Source organism: Patagioenas fasciata, chromosome 14, assembly GCF_037038585.1.
Source record: "Patagioenas fasciata isolate bPatFas1 chromosome 14, bPatFas1.hap1, whole genome shotgun sequence".
Taxonomy (NCBI): Eukaryota; Metazoa; Chordata; class Aves; order Columbiformes; family Columbidae; genus Patagioenas; species Patagioenas fasciata.
The window spans coordinates 8,581,491-8,597,630 of NC_092533.1; the positions used below are offsets into that span (position 1 = coordinate 8,581,491).

General features: G+C 43.5%; 1 long non-coding RNA gene across 1 annotated transcript; it reads left to right on the forward strand.

Annotated features, from left to right (window-relative positions):
* The first annotated feature begins 362 nt into the window (after nucleotides 1-362).
* Nucleotides 363-15,661, forward strand: LOC136107599 (uncharacterized). Its single transcript, XR_010652308.2, has 3 exons — nucleotides 363-744; nucleotides 12,206-12,371; nucleotides 13,909-15,661. It is a non-coding gene; the product is annotated as an uncharacterized lncRNA (long non-coding RNA).
* Nucleotides 15,662-16,140: the final 479 nt, after the last annotated feature.

The window sequence follows — 16,140 nt, forward strand, 5'->3', positions numbered from 1 at the left end:
TATGAAACCTGTTTTTTGCCTGGATAGCAGGGTTAAGTGCTTAAGGCAGAGCACAACTGTCAGTATAAATAACTTTTGGAAGGACAGTGGGAATGATTCTTGTACAAAGCAGTTGAATTGTGCCTCAGCAAAATAATATCCTCCCTTGTAAAACTCCAACTTGTGAGCTGCTGCCTTTGTGTCAGCTCTGGGTGCAGACTGAGCATCTTGAAAAGGTGTTTGGTGAAGTGGTGGCATTTCTATTCCCACAGGACACTGGCTGCAGTGGTCTCACCTTGCGTGGGGCGGGACCGAGTCCCTGTCCCCATGTTGGGAAAACGTGTCCCACCACTCAGCCTTGCTGTCACTTGCTTCCCTGGGGATTTGTCACCTCCTGCCCCACTGAGGGGGTCCTGATAGCAGGGGTGGCTCAGCTGGAGGATCTGAGGAGGAGGAGGGTGGCTGAGGAAGGCTCTGGGGCAGGTGGTGTGAGAAGGCGGCTCTCAACAGCGGGAAGGTGTGGGGTTGTGAGCCTCTCGTGGTGCCTTCAGTGGAGGAGCTGGATGACAGCAGGCTGGGTCTCTGTCTGGGTTTACAGATGAAGCTGGTTCTGTGTATCCTAAAGGGCAGAGAAGATTTTAGAAAAAGCACTTTGTGAAATTCTACTCGGGACTACTGGGTTTCTGAGCTCCAGGAGTCATGCTCCTGGTGAGGAGCTAAAAGTAACCAATTAAACTAAAGCTGAAAGTAACTTCACCCTTAAAAGTAAGTGTCTTGCTCTGTTTTTATCCTGCCTTTTACTTCTAGAAGGGCATTGTGTCCACCTTCTGATTTCATGCAGCATTAAGGACTGTGTCGGTAAGGATTTTCTCTGATACTTCCCATGCAAATAAATCCTGTTGATTTCTAAACTGCCATAGGAGACTCCCAGGAATCTGAAGGGTTTTAATGTATGTCAGATACTAATTTATCAAGTAACTTTGTTCTGCTATTATTTGATTTGCCTGTGCTTGCCTGCCAATACCCAGCGAACAGCAGATGGCACCAGCGCCCTGTGCCTCTTCAGGCAAACCACAACCGGCTTCAGCAGGACCACTTGCAGCTTGAAACGGAGCACAGGGAATATTACTGAGCACTTAAGCTGTAAAATTAAGACTGTAGCAGAGGTGTGGGTGTGTTTTGTTTTACATGAAGTAACTCTTGTATGTGGATACAAAGGGTCTGGATCCTGCAACACAGCTGTATTCAGTGGTTCTGTGCAGAATTTTTTTCCTTTTTACAGCATTTTTTCCCCCTAAGGCTATTTTTCTTTCAGATCCTGCTGCATATCTGCTACAGTAAGGGCTTGAATGAGCTGATTATTTTAGCATCTTTTCTCTTGCTAAGTAGCTGCAGAGCTCTGGGGTGGCTGTGGCAAGGAAGGGCAAGTGCTTCAGCATGATGTGGACACTTGCAGCTTGGTTCGGGTAATTGTTTCCTTTGAATCACTTGGTGAAGAAGGGTTCCTGAAAAAACAGTGCTGTGTAAAACCCTGCTTCAACAGCTAATGAAAACTTAAATCCTCACAATGATGGTGTATGATATTTCTGTTAAAATTATTGCCAGTAGCTCTGCAATCTGGGGAGCCAAGACTCACTGAAAGCACGATTAGATGAACACTTGCGAAGGTGGCATGTCATAGTTTCTTAATATAGTACTGACAATTTGGTGTATTTTCTTTCCAGAATGTGGTGCATGAGCCTTAGCTAAAGTGTCAGAGCAGGTTGCCATGGTCAGCAAGGCGAGGAAAGCTGCTGTTGCTGCTTTTGGACTCCCTGGCCACTTGTGAGTGCAGTGCACTCCAACACTCGCTGTCCCTGCTGAGAGTGTTGGTCTGCCCCATGCTAAGAAATCCTCAGTTCTTCGCCTAGGAAGCATCAGCACTGATGTTTCTTCATGGCAGAGCCTGGACATGAAATTAAATATTCAGGTGGTACAGCAAGGGAAGGGAGTTCAAAAGGAAGACAGAAGGACAGAAGAAATCACATTCATTAATTGAAGTGATGTTGAATTGCTCTTGCTCACTTGTTTCTTGGTTACAGGAAAGTACAAAAGCTCTGAGTGTAGCTCTTGTTTGCTATTCAACAATCATATCTGTATGTACATATGCTTTACCTTTGGCGAGCCTCTGAAACTGTTAATAAAAGCTTTTAAGTTGTCAGGTCAAATCTGCCCAAGCCAGCAGCGAGCAAAGGTGCTGGGGCACGTGACCTGGTTTTGTCACTGCCTCTCCCTGAGTGTCTTTGTCAAAGTGAGGGACACCGTCTGAGTTCCGCAGAATCATAGAACTGTAGAATGGTTTGGGTTGGAAGGGACCTTCCAAGCTCATCCAGTGCCACTCCTACCATGAGCAGGGACATCTTCACCAGCTCAGGTTGCTCAGAGCCCCGTCCAGCCTGGCCTGGGATGTCTCCAGGGATGGTTCATTCACCACCTCTCTGGGCAACCTGGGACAGGCTCTCACCACCCTCAGTGTAAAAAAATTCTTCCTCATGTTTGGCCTGAATGTCCTCTCTTCTAATTTAAAACCATCACCCCTTGTACTGTCATAAAGCACTCTTTAAAGAGTCTGTTCCCATCCTTCTTATGGGCTCCTTTAAGTGTGGAAAGGCTGGAATAAGGTCTCCCCAGAGCCTTCTCTTCTCCAGGCTGAACACCCCAACTCTCTCAGGCTGTCCTCCCAGCAGAGCTGTTCCAGCCTCTGATCATCTTGGTGGCCTTCTCTGGCCCTTCTCCAGTAGGTCCATGTCTTTCCTGCACTGAGGTCTCTGGATCTGGACACAGGACTCCAGGTGGGGTTCTCGCCGGACCAGAATGATTTCTGCTTGGTGTCTTTCCCTTCTGACCTTGTGTTTCTGGCCTTCCTCATGGCTTTGCTCCCGAGCCATGCAAGATGCTGCGGGCTGCTGCCTTGCGAGGAGGCAGAACCTGCTCCTCCCATGGGCTGTGGGCACCGTCCTGACCTGAGAGGGCCAGCTCTGCCCTGGGCATGTGGGGGAAGGAGAGTGTTTGCAGCCAATTGCTCTTCTGAGGCATCTGAATACTCAAGTCCATTAGAGTTTCCTGGGAAATATCAACTCAGATTCACACTGGTATACTTTGGAAATACTTTTAAAATTAAGTACCAAAAATCAATGCATTGCAAGACTCCCAGCATGTAATTCTGAACCCATTAGGAGATTTTTGAAAAATAATCTTTCTGTTTTGAACATTACTTTGAATGTATTTTGAACTTGTATGTCTGGCAGAAGGGGAACAATTACATCAACAGAAAGATTACATTGTGTTACTTTAATTGTAATGGATTGAATAATTCGCTGAAGGGAAGTATCTACAAAGCATATGTAAGTGCAGAAGCAAAAATGAAAGTGGGTCTCAGCTGTTCCACTCGCTATGATAAATGTGTGTTTATGTAATGCATTCCTTCTCATATCTTGCCAACAGTATGGGCCCACAGCACATAAACTAATTCCACTGAGAACTGCAGTGAGATTATCTCTGAGCCTGTATAAGCAGGAGGAATCAACCTTTACTCTCAGGTCCCATATGCATTCATTTATACTTTTAGCGTTTTAAAGCTGCATAAGGGAGAGAAGAAACATCCCTGACTGGATGCATTGCACCAATGTCTCATGTAATTCAGGATCCAGAAAACTACCGCATGGCTATTCCCAGTGCTACGGGCCAGAAAGCAGAGGTTTGGGCACACAAGATTTTGTGACAGTGGATTTCTCTTCAATGGAACAATTCTTAGGAAACAACTTAGGCAGTCCTAAGGAAGTCCTAAGGTGGTTTTCTAGCTGCTCTGCACTGAAGCAGAATTCTCTTGGGAGTGAAATTTTGGTCTAAGAGCTGCCTGTGCATCCAGTTTGGAGAAGAAAAATCTGGCATTGAGACTGGAAGTAATTCACTGATCACTATGAGACCAGCTCACCCGGGGGGCCTGGGCAGATGATCTAAGAGCCCCAAATCTTGAGTGGGGACAAACTTACATGGTCATAGTCCATCCTAGTCCCACTGACCTGTTGTAATCGCTGTGCAGGACTGGATGAAACGCAGTACAATGAAAAGACTGTGTTTGCAGCTACAGCATGAAATGTCTTGCCGAAGAAGAGTTTATATGTATCTGTGTGATGTGTAGACAGTGCTTTAATCCATGCTGCTTCTATCACCAACAATTAATTATAATTGTTCAGTGCAGGCTTGGTCACAATGTCCTGCACAACTGCACGAATGGTAAATGATAGCATTTCACTAGAGGAAAAATCACTGTGTTTGCAGGAATGCTGTGAAGCTCCGTTGCCAGTGTGAATGAATATCCTGTGGTGCTCTGTAATGAGAGCACTGTGAATGAAAGCAGGAGGGCTGTAGCAGCTCCTGTGATGACTGTGCCTTAGAGTCCTGCCTTCCCTGGGCATTAAAGTATCATCTTGGAAGCTGTAAGAGGTTGAAGGTATAGAATCTAAAACCTGCTGTAAACTCTGTCTCAGAGTTGAGCAAGACTAAGGTCACTTTGGTGAGAATGAAATAAAAGCATCTGTTCCCCTTCTCCTTCTGCCTCCAGCTGCTGGGAACCAAGATATTAACAGTTTGAGTGTATTTCCTCAATTGTCAAAAATTTGTTCTTCGAATATGAGTTAAGGACACTTTAACTCCTCTGGGAGCCTGTGAAAGTCCTGCTGAGGTGTGGGCAGGGGTCCTGCTGGCCCACTGTCCAGCAGGTACTTTCCCATCCATCTTTGGAGTCCAAAATCACACCTAGCAGCAATAGCAATAGTAGTATAGCAATTGTTCTTGCTTTTAATTAAAGCTGCATATGGAACATATGGAGCTATTTGGACTATGGAATCAAAACTGCAAAATAGGTTTTTAAAACTCTGTGCTGTGGTAAAAAAGTCATTAGTATTTGAGTCTAGTGTTGGCTGTTGACCGTCTCTCTCTGATCCTTTCCTGGTTTATCAAAATAGCTGTTGGATAAAAATTCAAAGATTTTGAGTTGTGAAAATGTCTGTTTGCACCACTGATCACTTGAAACATCAATCTCCAGAATTTCATTTGTTAGGAGCAACTGATTAGCTGCTCTCTATGCTTTTTCCCTTTTAATAAAACCCCTGAGTCGAACACCAGGAGGACCATAATTAAGGAGCAGCTTTTTTCCTTTCCCTGTGACATTCTGGCAGACGTTAGCCAGTGGGTAGCCTGGCATGAACGGGACAGAAATGCCTTTGTGCTGTTTGTGTAAGCCCAGGCTTGACCTGTGCAGGGGGAGATGAGGCTTTGCTCCTCTCTGCGCCGTCATTGACGGACACAGGGTCTGAATTTGGTTGTGTTGGACTTGGCAGTGCTCACCATCCCTGGCTCAGCTGTCCTGGCAGGGATGCTCTTTCTTTGCCTGTCACCAAACTGTACCTTGAAGGTGACAACGGCAGCCACAGCAGACACAGACTCTAGATCTCCCTGGGCATCTTTGTCAGTGGCCCCAAGTTAGATGATGATGATGATGACCCAATGATCTTTTGACCTAGCAAAAGATAACTCAAAGATTAATACTCTGTGCTCCTGAACTTTACCCTGGAGAGTAATGACTTGAGTGGGAAAGAATAATTCTGAAGGCTGGGGAGATACATTCACACCATAAAGATTTGTGCTTTAAATGACTTCCCTGTTCAGAGGTATATAGTGTGGATTGACTAGCAAAGCACAGGAAAAAGGGGGCCCAGTAGGCAAAATTGAGGGCTTTGGTGGTTTGTGTGTGTTTGTTTGTTTTCTTTCTTTTTTTTTTTCCTGACTGATACCTTCTGGTTTCTAAAAGGCCTCATATCAGCCATCTGGCATTCAAAAGGTTTTTAGTATGAAAAATTAATTACGTGCAATCCAAGCGTAATATGGCCTTGATTTTCTCTGGTGTAAAGAATAGTTTGTAACCATACAACTCTAGCAGGAAATATACCAATAAAATAACCACTCCTCTTAAAGTCTGTGTTGATATGGTTCTTTTTATTTAAAAAAGTGACAAATTCTCCCAGCTAAAGGCATGTTTATGCAGGTCATTGCTGTGTTATCTAACTTGCCCAACCTAGCCTGTACTTCAGGTGTGATCAATACAACCTTCCGCCTTGGCCAAACAGTAATGGCTAATAATAACAGATTGTGCATTAGTAGTTTTATGATGCAGACAAATAATTATTAAGGGCTGAAGAAATTCCATCAAGCCCTGTGAGTTGTGACCAAGTTGGAACTTTAACCTTGCTCTCCAGAGATAAAAAGGCAAAATGTCAATACAATTAAAGAGTGAGATGGGGAAAGAATTTTGGTTATTTTTCCTCCTTCTTTTCAAAACTAAGCAAAGAAATTAATAAATTCCAGCTCTGCATATTTACACGGAGGCCACCAGGAGCAAAATATGTGGAAATTGCAGATTTAGTAGCAGAATGGCAAGCACAACAATGGAACTCGACAGACAGGCAGTTGATGCACAAAGCTCAGCAGGTTAGGATTCTCTTGGGGTTTTTTCTAAATGCAGCTGTGTACATGAACTGATAATGCAGTGTCTGAACGCTTCCACTGTATTTGATCGCAGTGTCAGTGTAAGGTGGGGTAAATGAGCAAACTGAGAGGTCTGGGTTGCCTGAGAAGAACTGACACAAGGCTCATGCAGGAACCACTGCAGGTGGTCCCAGTAACATGCAGAAAGTCCTCCCAGTTTGCCCAAACAAGCATGTGCTGCTCCATGGGAATCAAAGCAAAGTAGTCCTGGTTGGGGATTTAGAGCTGAGTTTGTCCTGACCTTTCAGGTTACTTAAAATGAAGCAGTTGTCCTGCAAGTGTTCTTTTTCATTTGCTTTTTTGTTTGTTTGTTTTGGTTTTTTTGCTTGTTTGTTTGATTTGGTTTGTTTTTTGTTTTTGTAACAACCAACAACTTCCTATTTTGGAAGTATTTCAGGATAGTTTCCTGGGAAAAGTTGTCGGTTGCATTGGAAGTACACTGATTTGCCTAAGAAGATTCAAGACTTAGTTTTCTAGCAAGGGTGTTTGCTGTACGCATATGTTCCAATAGTTTTGCAAGTAATGTATATTTGTTGAGTTTTTTTGTTTGTTTGGTTGGTTTTTAAAATTTTTTGTCTCCAGAGGATCTGAAGATGTTAATCTAGACATGGAAGCAGACCGCGTAATGAAGCATCACAAACCACTTTAGTCTGGCTGTGCGCTCTATAATACCAGATCAATCAGCCGTCTGGCTTGGGAAACTGGCATCATCTCAATAACCACAGTGTCTGTAGCCCTTGGGGAACTGCAGTTATGTGCTGAGTGCTCTGAACATTCCCCTCTGATGCAGAATATCCCCGAAGAGTGTCCAACCCCATTCACAGGTCCTTCACAACAGCTTTGCTGACAAGTCCCAACACAAGACTGACATCAATCAATAATGTATTTTCAGATGTTAGTGAGATGGAATTTCAGTGAGCCTTCATGTTAACGTCATTTGGCTCTTACGTGGAGTAAACAGCAGACAAGGAAAAGCAGTGCTGAATTTGGCTGCAGGAGAACAATATGAACGCAGGTGCTGCATCTGTTTATCTGTCTGAGTTTGTTACGTCCCGTGTGAGAGGATGCGGTCACAGCTGGTGCACCAGCCGGGGTACCGCTGTTCCTGGAGCCACATCCTTCCGTACATTTGACAGATCCTTGTTTGTGGAGTGTCTCAGGTGTGCTGTGGAAATCATAATGCTGCCAAAATCTCTGGGAAGGAAAAGGATGAGTCTGGTATTTGGTAGCCCAGTGCTCAGGGATTATGCTGGTAAAAAACCTGTGGCTTGCTTAATGGTGCCCAAGGAGTTGGAAAGCAGTTGCATTATGAAGGTGTTCTTGCTAAATACTGTGAGAAACATCATCTTTGCTCTTTCCCAGTAAGTGAAGGAGTGGTAGAGAGGAGGGAATGGAAACTGAAAATCCAGGTAGGGCAAACTGAGCACTGGAGGGCTCTCTGTCCTGGAGCTGCTAGAAATGGGTGATAAGATTTGAGACAGGAGTGATCTATCTCCTCTATGTATTTTGGAAACTCGGCCTGGGTAAAACCTTTTTCTCTCTGTAAATAATGGCACCTTTCCTACCTTTGATCCTGCACGTCAAGTGGTTTGTTCACTCAGTGTGCTGAAGTGAGTGCTACACAAGCCAGACCTCCATCTCTGCCTCAGCTGTGGGGATTTAAGGTGGTCAGTTGCTGTGCAAAGGAGATACCCCTGTATCTCCCTCAGCCCACTGTGAATACTGAAGCCTTTCAAGGCTTTTTGACTAGAACTGTAAAAGGTTCATTTTGGCAGGAGGATGGCTGCTGAAATGTGAGCACTAGTTAATAGGTTAATCTAAATGCTGAAGAGTGGAATAAAAAGGATGGTTTTTATACAGCGCTAATCATCTGCTTTGGAAAGAGTGTTTGGTCTACCAAAAAATCCTTAGAGGTCTATTAACTAGAAATCCAGCAATTTATGTAGAAATTAATGTTTTTAGGTAAACTGTTGTTTTATTGTTAATGTTACCTAAAGCCGACACTGGAATGTGAGCAACTTTGGGTGTGAGAATCATCAGTACCTGGTTTTCCACCAGAATTTGGCCAGAAGCTGTGCCCAGAGGGCTGGGCGTGGGGCAATGGGTGCAAGACAGGGAGATCTGTTTGTGCTGCAGAAGTGGCACCTTGTGCTGGTGGTGGATGTTGGGTAAATGGTGGAATGAGGCTTTTGAGATATGAAAGACACATGTAGTTGCCTAGAGTATAGGTTTGCTTTCTCTCCAGCTGGATAAGCCATGTCAGAGTCACAGCCTATTCAAATCCAGGCATGAGGGTTTGCAAGAAGCGCAGGAGAGAAAGCAATGAGTGTGAAAATATGTCTAAGGAATTGGGTGAGGAAGAGCAAAGTGTGTGAACCTGTATGATGAAGGGACTAACTGGGAATATCTGAAGGCTGCCTGGCACAATCCTGCTTTGGCTAACAGAAAAAAGGTCTATGGTGTGGTCAGCAGATGTCCTGACAGGATCAAAGCCTTAGTTTTAAATCTGTCCGTTCCAGTTCCAGTGTTGGAAGCTAGAAATAGCACAGGCGTAGCAGGAGCACCATATGGTGAACATGGTCCTCTCCAAGACCGGGCTGGAAATGGGGACAGGCTGTGTGCTCTGCCTGAGTGTTCTCATTTCAATGCTGAGCATTCAGTTTGCCACCACACCAAGGCTTCAGCTTTTGGAGTAAACACGGCGCTAATCTGATTGTGCTAAAGGTGGCGTGCGAGTAATATCTGCCTTGGGAGCAGTCCGATGGCTCTAAAGGTAAAGCAAATGAAGTCAGTATAAAAGGTCGACACATATTCCTGAGGATTGAATTTGACAAGCGAATTTGACATATTTAGTATGAAATGTAAATGGCAGAACTTTGAAGGGTCTCTGCGTTCTGATCATCCAAGGCAGTTCTGCTGGTCTCTCTTTCTATATCTATACCATGTACTGAAACATTAGTTTCCAAATCCATCATCATTCCACAGATGAAGTGGGCAGGAAACTCATTTTTATTGATTTCAGCGCTGGCTGGGTCTGTAGAGTGAAAAAATATATATTACTTTTTGCCTTGCGCCTCTGCCCAGACACACCAGGCTGCTGCGGGCTCCGTCCGCGGCTCCACAGCACGTCTGCTCCTCACTGGCCCCGACAGCCGCCTTCCTGCTGCTGGTGGCCAGAGCAGCCTCCACGGGGCAATTTAGATTGGTTTTGTTTCTCAGAAAATTCAGCTCCCAGTTTTCCAGCAACATGAACTGGGATAAGGGAGATTAAAAAAATCCTCCAGGATGGGGAGATACTGAAGCAGAGCTGGGACCATCAAGATCAGTGGTGGCAAAGTGACATGGCATGGCACAATCCAGGTGCTGCTGGCCATGCACCCGCCTGTGGCTCCTCCATGGCCACCTCTCCCAGAAGCAGTTTTCTGTTGAAGTATTAATTAAGTCAATTTATAATTATGCTTCAGAAAAAGCACTATACCTGGCTGAGCACAGGGGGGAGGACTACATGTCCTCAAGAGGTCCCTTCCCATCCTCAATGATTCAGTCATTCTGTATGTTTTTAAAGCCTTCTTAACTATTAAAGTATTAGTTGTTTTTTGAGATTTTTCAAGAATACAAGCCACAGCTACTACTTTTTAGCAGCAGAGGTACAGTAACTTGTGATTATATGAATTTGACTTCATAATTTTTCTTTCTTCATGATTTGATCTTGTTCATAACTTGCTCTTGCTGTTCTCGAATGTTTTTCTGTACAGCTGTTGCAGATCCCCTCCGTGCAAAAATGTACTGAAAGCATTTTCTTTTAACACCAACCCCGTGCTGCCTTTTAACACAACTTGAGCACTCCTAAAATCTTAGTACACTGTATATTTTCCTTTTGGAAAGAGGCAAGGACTAAAAACTGCTTAAGCAAAAGCTAATCAATTGATTAGTCAGCAAAGTAAATGATAGTAACAACAATAAAAAAGTTTCTTTTCACTTGAAACACTTGATTTGTCTTGTTTTTTAATGAATAAGGAGGCGAGATTCAACAGGATGCTCAGGCTCATGTGATTTTGGGGGGTTTTCTGGCACAATGCCCTCAGTATCTCCATGCCTGGTCTGTTTGCAGGATGGGAATGGGAAGAAAGAACCTTTTTGTCAGTGTTCATCAAAGGCTTCCAGCATGTCTTTTTTACACTTAGTGTCAGAGCTTGGGTTTCCTGGAACATAAAGCGATAATTATCTCCCTGTGTTTGATGACCTTTTAGTCAACTCAGATTTTGCTTTTGGATTCAATACTAATTCTGTGGCCAATTTTTAAAACAGTCTCAACTTAATCTTTAATTAGAAGCCAGCAATCTTGTGTTCTCAGTCAGTCACAGGACTTCAGTTACTTCAGCTGATGATGAAAAGCAGTATGTCCATGGTTTTGTGTGCACGCCTAGGCATGAGCAAAAGTTTTAGCTGGTTTTAATTAATAAATAGCACTTCAAAATATAGTTATACCCTCATATGCCTTAGTTTTGGGGTTTTCTGCGAGTGTGGGGTCTGACACTGGTTGGCAGGAGGTTCTGCAGCGCCCAAAGGCCACGAATGCCCCTGAAGAATGCGCTGGTGGGATTACATTTACGGTCACCAGCCCGGATGGTGGCATTCAAAACCACTGGAGTGTGACATTCTCCACAGACTCTCCCTGCTCCGGCACTGTGTCCTGACCTTGTGCTTCCCTCTGACAAAGGACTGGAGACAGACGGCGCCAGCGGGAATTGCCCTATTGAGAGCAAACTGCAGGAGAAAGCACAGGCCATGGTTTAGAGAGATGTTTGGTGTTGGTTGAATGAGACAAGTCCCAAGGAGCAGATCTTTCAGTCTGATTTCCCGCCAGGAGAGCATGGTGTGTTTGGTGCACGTGAGAGCTTGACCTGCACACATGGTCAGGAGGGTCTGTGAATAAAAACCTGGGAGCAGTAAGACACTTAGAGCCATCTGAAATGCAAAAATGTAAATGTGTCCTGGGTAGGACATCGTGCCATGCTGACAGCCTCGCTAGGTTGACTGCTAAAGCTATTCATTACAAATAGTGTAATAGTAGGCCTGGATACCTTAAAAGAGACTATTTGCTGACTGATTATTCTCCCAAAAGTTTATCCTGTGGGTGCAGTGAGGTCCCTCTGACCTTTCCTCTGGAGTTCCTCAGAAGAGAATGAACTTAGAGCCACCCAGCGTGGACGTGAAGTGCCCGTCCTGCTGCAAAGCCACAGGTCGGCTGCATTCTCAGAGCAACCCACAGCCCTGGGCTCTTTCATGCTCTTTGCTGTAAGACCCAAGTCTTACATGAGGAGGCTCGGGGTCCCTTGCTAACATCTTGGGCACCTGATAGCTTTGCGTCCCTGCAAGGAGAGCCCGTATTTCCCCTCTCCAGGCATAACCGCAGCATGTGTATGTATTTCCTTCCTGTGCAAGTTAGATATGAAATGGTTCCTGTGCTTTTTTATTTTTATAAACATGTCCTATGAAGATATGATGCTCAAATAGATTTTTTTTTTTTCTGAAAGCCAAGGGAGTTGCCACAGTGTATTGAGTTTAAATACATATGGATGTTTTCATGCTGTTACAGTCTACTCTGAGCCTTGTAAACCCTATCTCCATTTTCTTGCAGAATCTTCCTGAGTCTCTTCCAGGGGGTGAGCTCCTGGGTGGCTCTGTTCTTCTCCATTAATCTCAGCTTCTTCCCTGATGCTTCAGAATCAAGTCTCTCCCCAAAAATCCAGCCTGTTTGCTGTTCATTTCTGTGGTGGAATCCATGCAGGAGGCGACAGGAATGGGTAAGGACTGTGAGGCAATAGTTGCTGTTAAGTTCCTGCAGAGATACTTAAAAGGGGATGGGATGGGATGGGATGGGATGGGATGGGATGGGATGGGATGGGATGGGATGGGATGGGATGGGATGGGATGGAATGGGATGGGATGGGAGGTAAATAAATGTGTTGAGGAAAATTCCAGAAGATTGAGACAGTTGGCTCGGAGAGACCAAAGGGACTATGAGAACTGTTCTGGGATCTCCTTTCTTGTTTCAATCCATGCAAAATTTCCTGAATTTCATTCTTGCCTAGGTTTACTTCTCATGTGTAAGAAAACAATGGTTGTATTTATTTGAAAAACAAACAAAACCCAACTACCACCCCCCAAAAAAACTCCCCATAAACCTATTGTGCATTGAATGGATTCCATTGGCCAACTGCTTGAGGAAATAATGGAATATGTCCAAATTACAGTCATGGGGTGGTTTTCCGTAGTGGTAATGGTGGCAAATCCTGAGATGGCTTCCAGGTAGAAATCAAAGCATGGGATCATTGGACACAACTATACCATCCAAATTATTTTAGTCCCAAAAGCAGTCATTTTGTTGCTTGCTATAATAATAGACAAATCTGTTGGCCTCTATTGAGGACGAGAGAGATATGAATGTGGTGGGGGCATGTAACCATGGCCTGTGTGTTGGTGGAGGTGGAGGCTGTGGAGAGGTCACTGCAGAATCTTGTGCCTGGGAAATCTGTGTGTCTCCAAGCCACCTCCAACACTGCAGTTCTGGCTTCATGGAAGTAAGTGCTGCAGAGCTCTCCAATCTAAAAATGGAGCTGGCGAGGGGGTATAAGTGATTCTCTTTAGAGGGACCCCAAACTTTGAGAGCTGCTTCTGGCTATAGTAGCTATTCTTGGTTGGAAGGACTAATTCATGTAGCTTTTACAGCTCTATCATCTATATGAATTAACATGTTTTCCTCACTAGGTATGAGGGTGAAATGAGTTCTGCACAGAGAATAGCTCCACACAGGTGCCAGTTCCATCACATTATGTAAATAGCCTGTGACTAACAGAGAAGTCTATGAAATGAAATGCAATAAAAGACATCAGTCAGTGCATTTGCATGGAAACCAAGCTATATGCCAAAGGAACCTCGTTTAAAAATGAGTGATAGCAGACAAGATAATTCCAAGGTTGTCATTGTGGAACATTTTAAAGTGTCTTATTAGCATAGAATCGAAAGGACAGTGTTAGTTTATATTTAGGGAATCTATGAAGTTCCACCATGTACGTCTGCAGTCCGTCTGACCCTTTATTGTAAGGTTACTCAAAGCTTTGCTGTAGATTTGCTCTCCTTGCAGAGTACTGTTCAAAACAGTAAGGAGGAAAAATATTTGTATGATGAAACAAACTTCATACATATCTAATAGCTTGGTTTATCACCCGTCTACTGTGATTGGCCCAGGGGAAGTGGGGAGTTGGGTGAAAATTTTAAAAAGGCAAGTCTGGGAAGGATGATTTTTCTCCTGAAAGATAAATCCTATTCTATTTCCATTAGATAACATCCAGAGCTGCAAGTGCGAAGATGCCTGTATTGTGTTGGCCACTGTGCATCCTATAAAACAACCCCTGCCCTACACGATCTGTGCATGGGAAACAGGAGGACAAAGATGGGAAAGGAGATGCAGGGCTTAGAGGACTTTCCATAGTTAGACCATGATAATTTGAGAGTCCCAAGGTAACATTTTGATTGAAACACCTCTCTATCGGTGGTGATGTTTTGTCACCCTCTTTTTGCTTTGTTTTAACTTTGTTTTCAACCTGGAAAAAGTATCATAAATGTTTTTAAATGCCATTCATGGCTATACACATGCAAAGGTTTTCATGCATTTAGAACAGTGTAATGGGGACATAGTGTGGCAACTTGCATGCGGGTTCTCTTTTGGTTGTTCTTTTAACTTCAAAGCATGCCAAAAGCAGAGGCAAAACTTGTGTGTCACCCCTCTGCAGCTCTGGTACCCTTCCTGGGCAATGGACAGCAGGTGCTTTTGCTGGTCGAAGCTGTTCATCTTCTGACCAGGTACTGCAGAACTGAGCAGGTGCTGCTGCATGTCTGACCTTTCCATGGGGGTGATGGTTTGTGTTTCTGTCTTCTAGTCAGCCGCTGTTCTTCCAAAGATGGATAGGAGTGTAATAATCTGGGAGACATTTATTCTTTCAAATTTGGTTAAGATTGGCCAATGGCTCAAATGTTACTGGAGTCAAAACAACAGAAGAATAATGGTATAAACTTGGTTGCTGTAGGAAAGTAGGCTAAAATCAAGATGTTCTTCAAGAGACGTGGAGCAGAGCTTGCTAAATAAGAGTGACGACATAACATGTTTTAATTGCCTTCTATACCACATTTCTATAAGTATGTAGTTACCTGCCTCGTCAAAATTTCTATTTCTTTCTAGAATCTGGGTAAGATTCAGACACTTCTTAGATGCAAAATTTATCTCCCTGAAAGTCAGCTCTGGTGTTTTTCAGAATTTTACCTATTGCATTACAGTTTAGTGCAATGTTCATTTACAGTTTTGTCAAGCCTTGCAATCGATGTAGCTGTGACGTAATTTTACAAAATATAATGCAAGAAATAGAACCTCGGTATTATGTGCCACTTGTAGTGGATCAGGGTTGGGTAAAAAACTGTCTCATTTTCAAGGCTGGAATCTATTCCAGTATGTGTCATTATTAAATTCCAAGATTTTTTTATCATATGTGATAAAATATTGATAATGCGGGCTAATGTGGCATGAGCATTTCAGCTTAAACAAGAAAAATCAGAGGTATTTTTCTCCTTCTTCAGATATAGAAGAATTAAAGCACAGTAGTAGATGCTACTTTGGAAATTAATATAGAATCATTTATCTTGGAAAGATCCTTAAGATCATGGAGTCCAGCCATAAACCAATATGTACCAACTGGGCTGCAATGCAGTACTAGGAGCTTTTTCAGTACTTGTGCTGCAGGTAAAAATTTCCTGAGCTGCTGAAGGGAAACTTCCACTCTGAGAAATGACTCTCTCCTTCTCCACCAAAAACTATGCCAGCACCGTGAGTCCCAAGTAAGTTCTCTACCTGTTTTTAAGTTATTTTCTCTTCTGGAAACAGCAAATATCTGATTTTTCACTCACCTCTGTTTAGCTAATAAGTGAACATGTGAAATGCTAAACCACTCTCCAGAGCTGTTTCCACGAGAACTGTCCTATTGAGTTTATAGGCAGTAAAATTTACCCACTGAGCAATGTAGCAGTTTTATACAGGGTAATATTTATTTGTCATTACACAGAAGGAATTAAAGTATTTAAATGACACACGGGAATGGCACTGCTTTTGTCCACGTGCATAATTACAGTCAATAATCAGTTGAGCTCTCTGAGTGGAATAATTTTCACAATGAATGCCATTCTCCAAGTACCTAACTCTAGTTAGATGTTCTTACAGTTAAAGCAATCAACCATAAAATACAAACACATGTAATAATATATTCATTTACAAGGATGTTTATAAATGTATTGGTCTGGTCTACATGACCAAACCACTTGAACAAAGGTCTGAAGTAGGTTTTTGAAAAAGACATCACTACTATGACTGTTTTGTACATTTGGGTAGCATTTTGGTGTTCAGGTTCTTCCCCTAGCTTTCCATAATTTATTCCGTATTTCTGCTCCCCCAAGAAAGCTCACAGTCCTCCATCAGGCTGCAGGAAGTAAGAACAGTCTGGCAAGCAAGGCTGTTATAATTTTGTC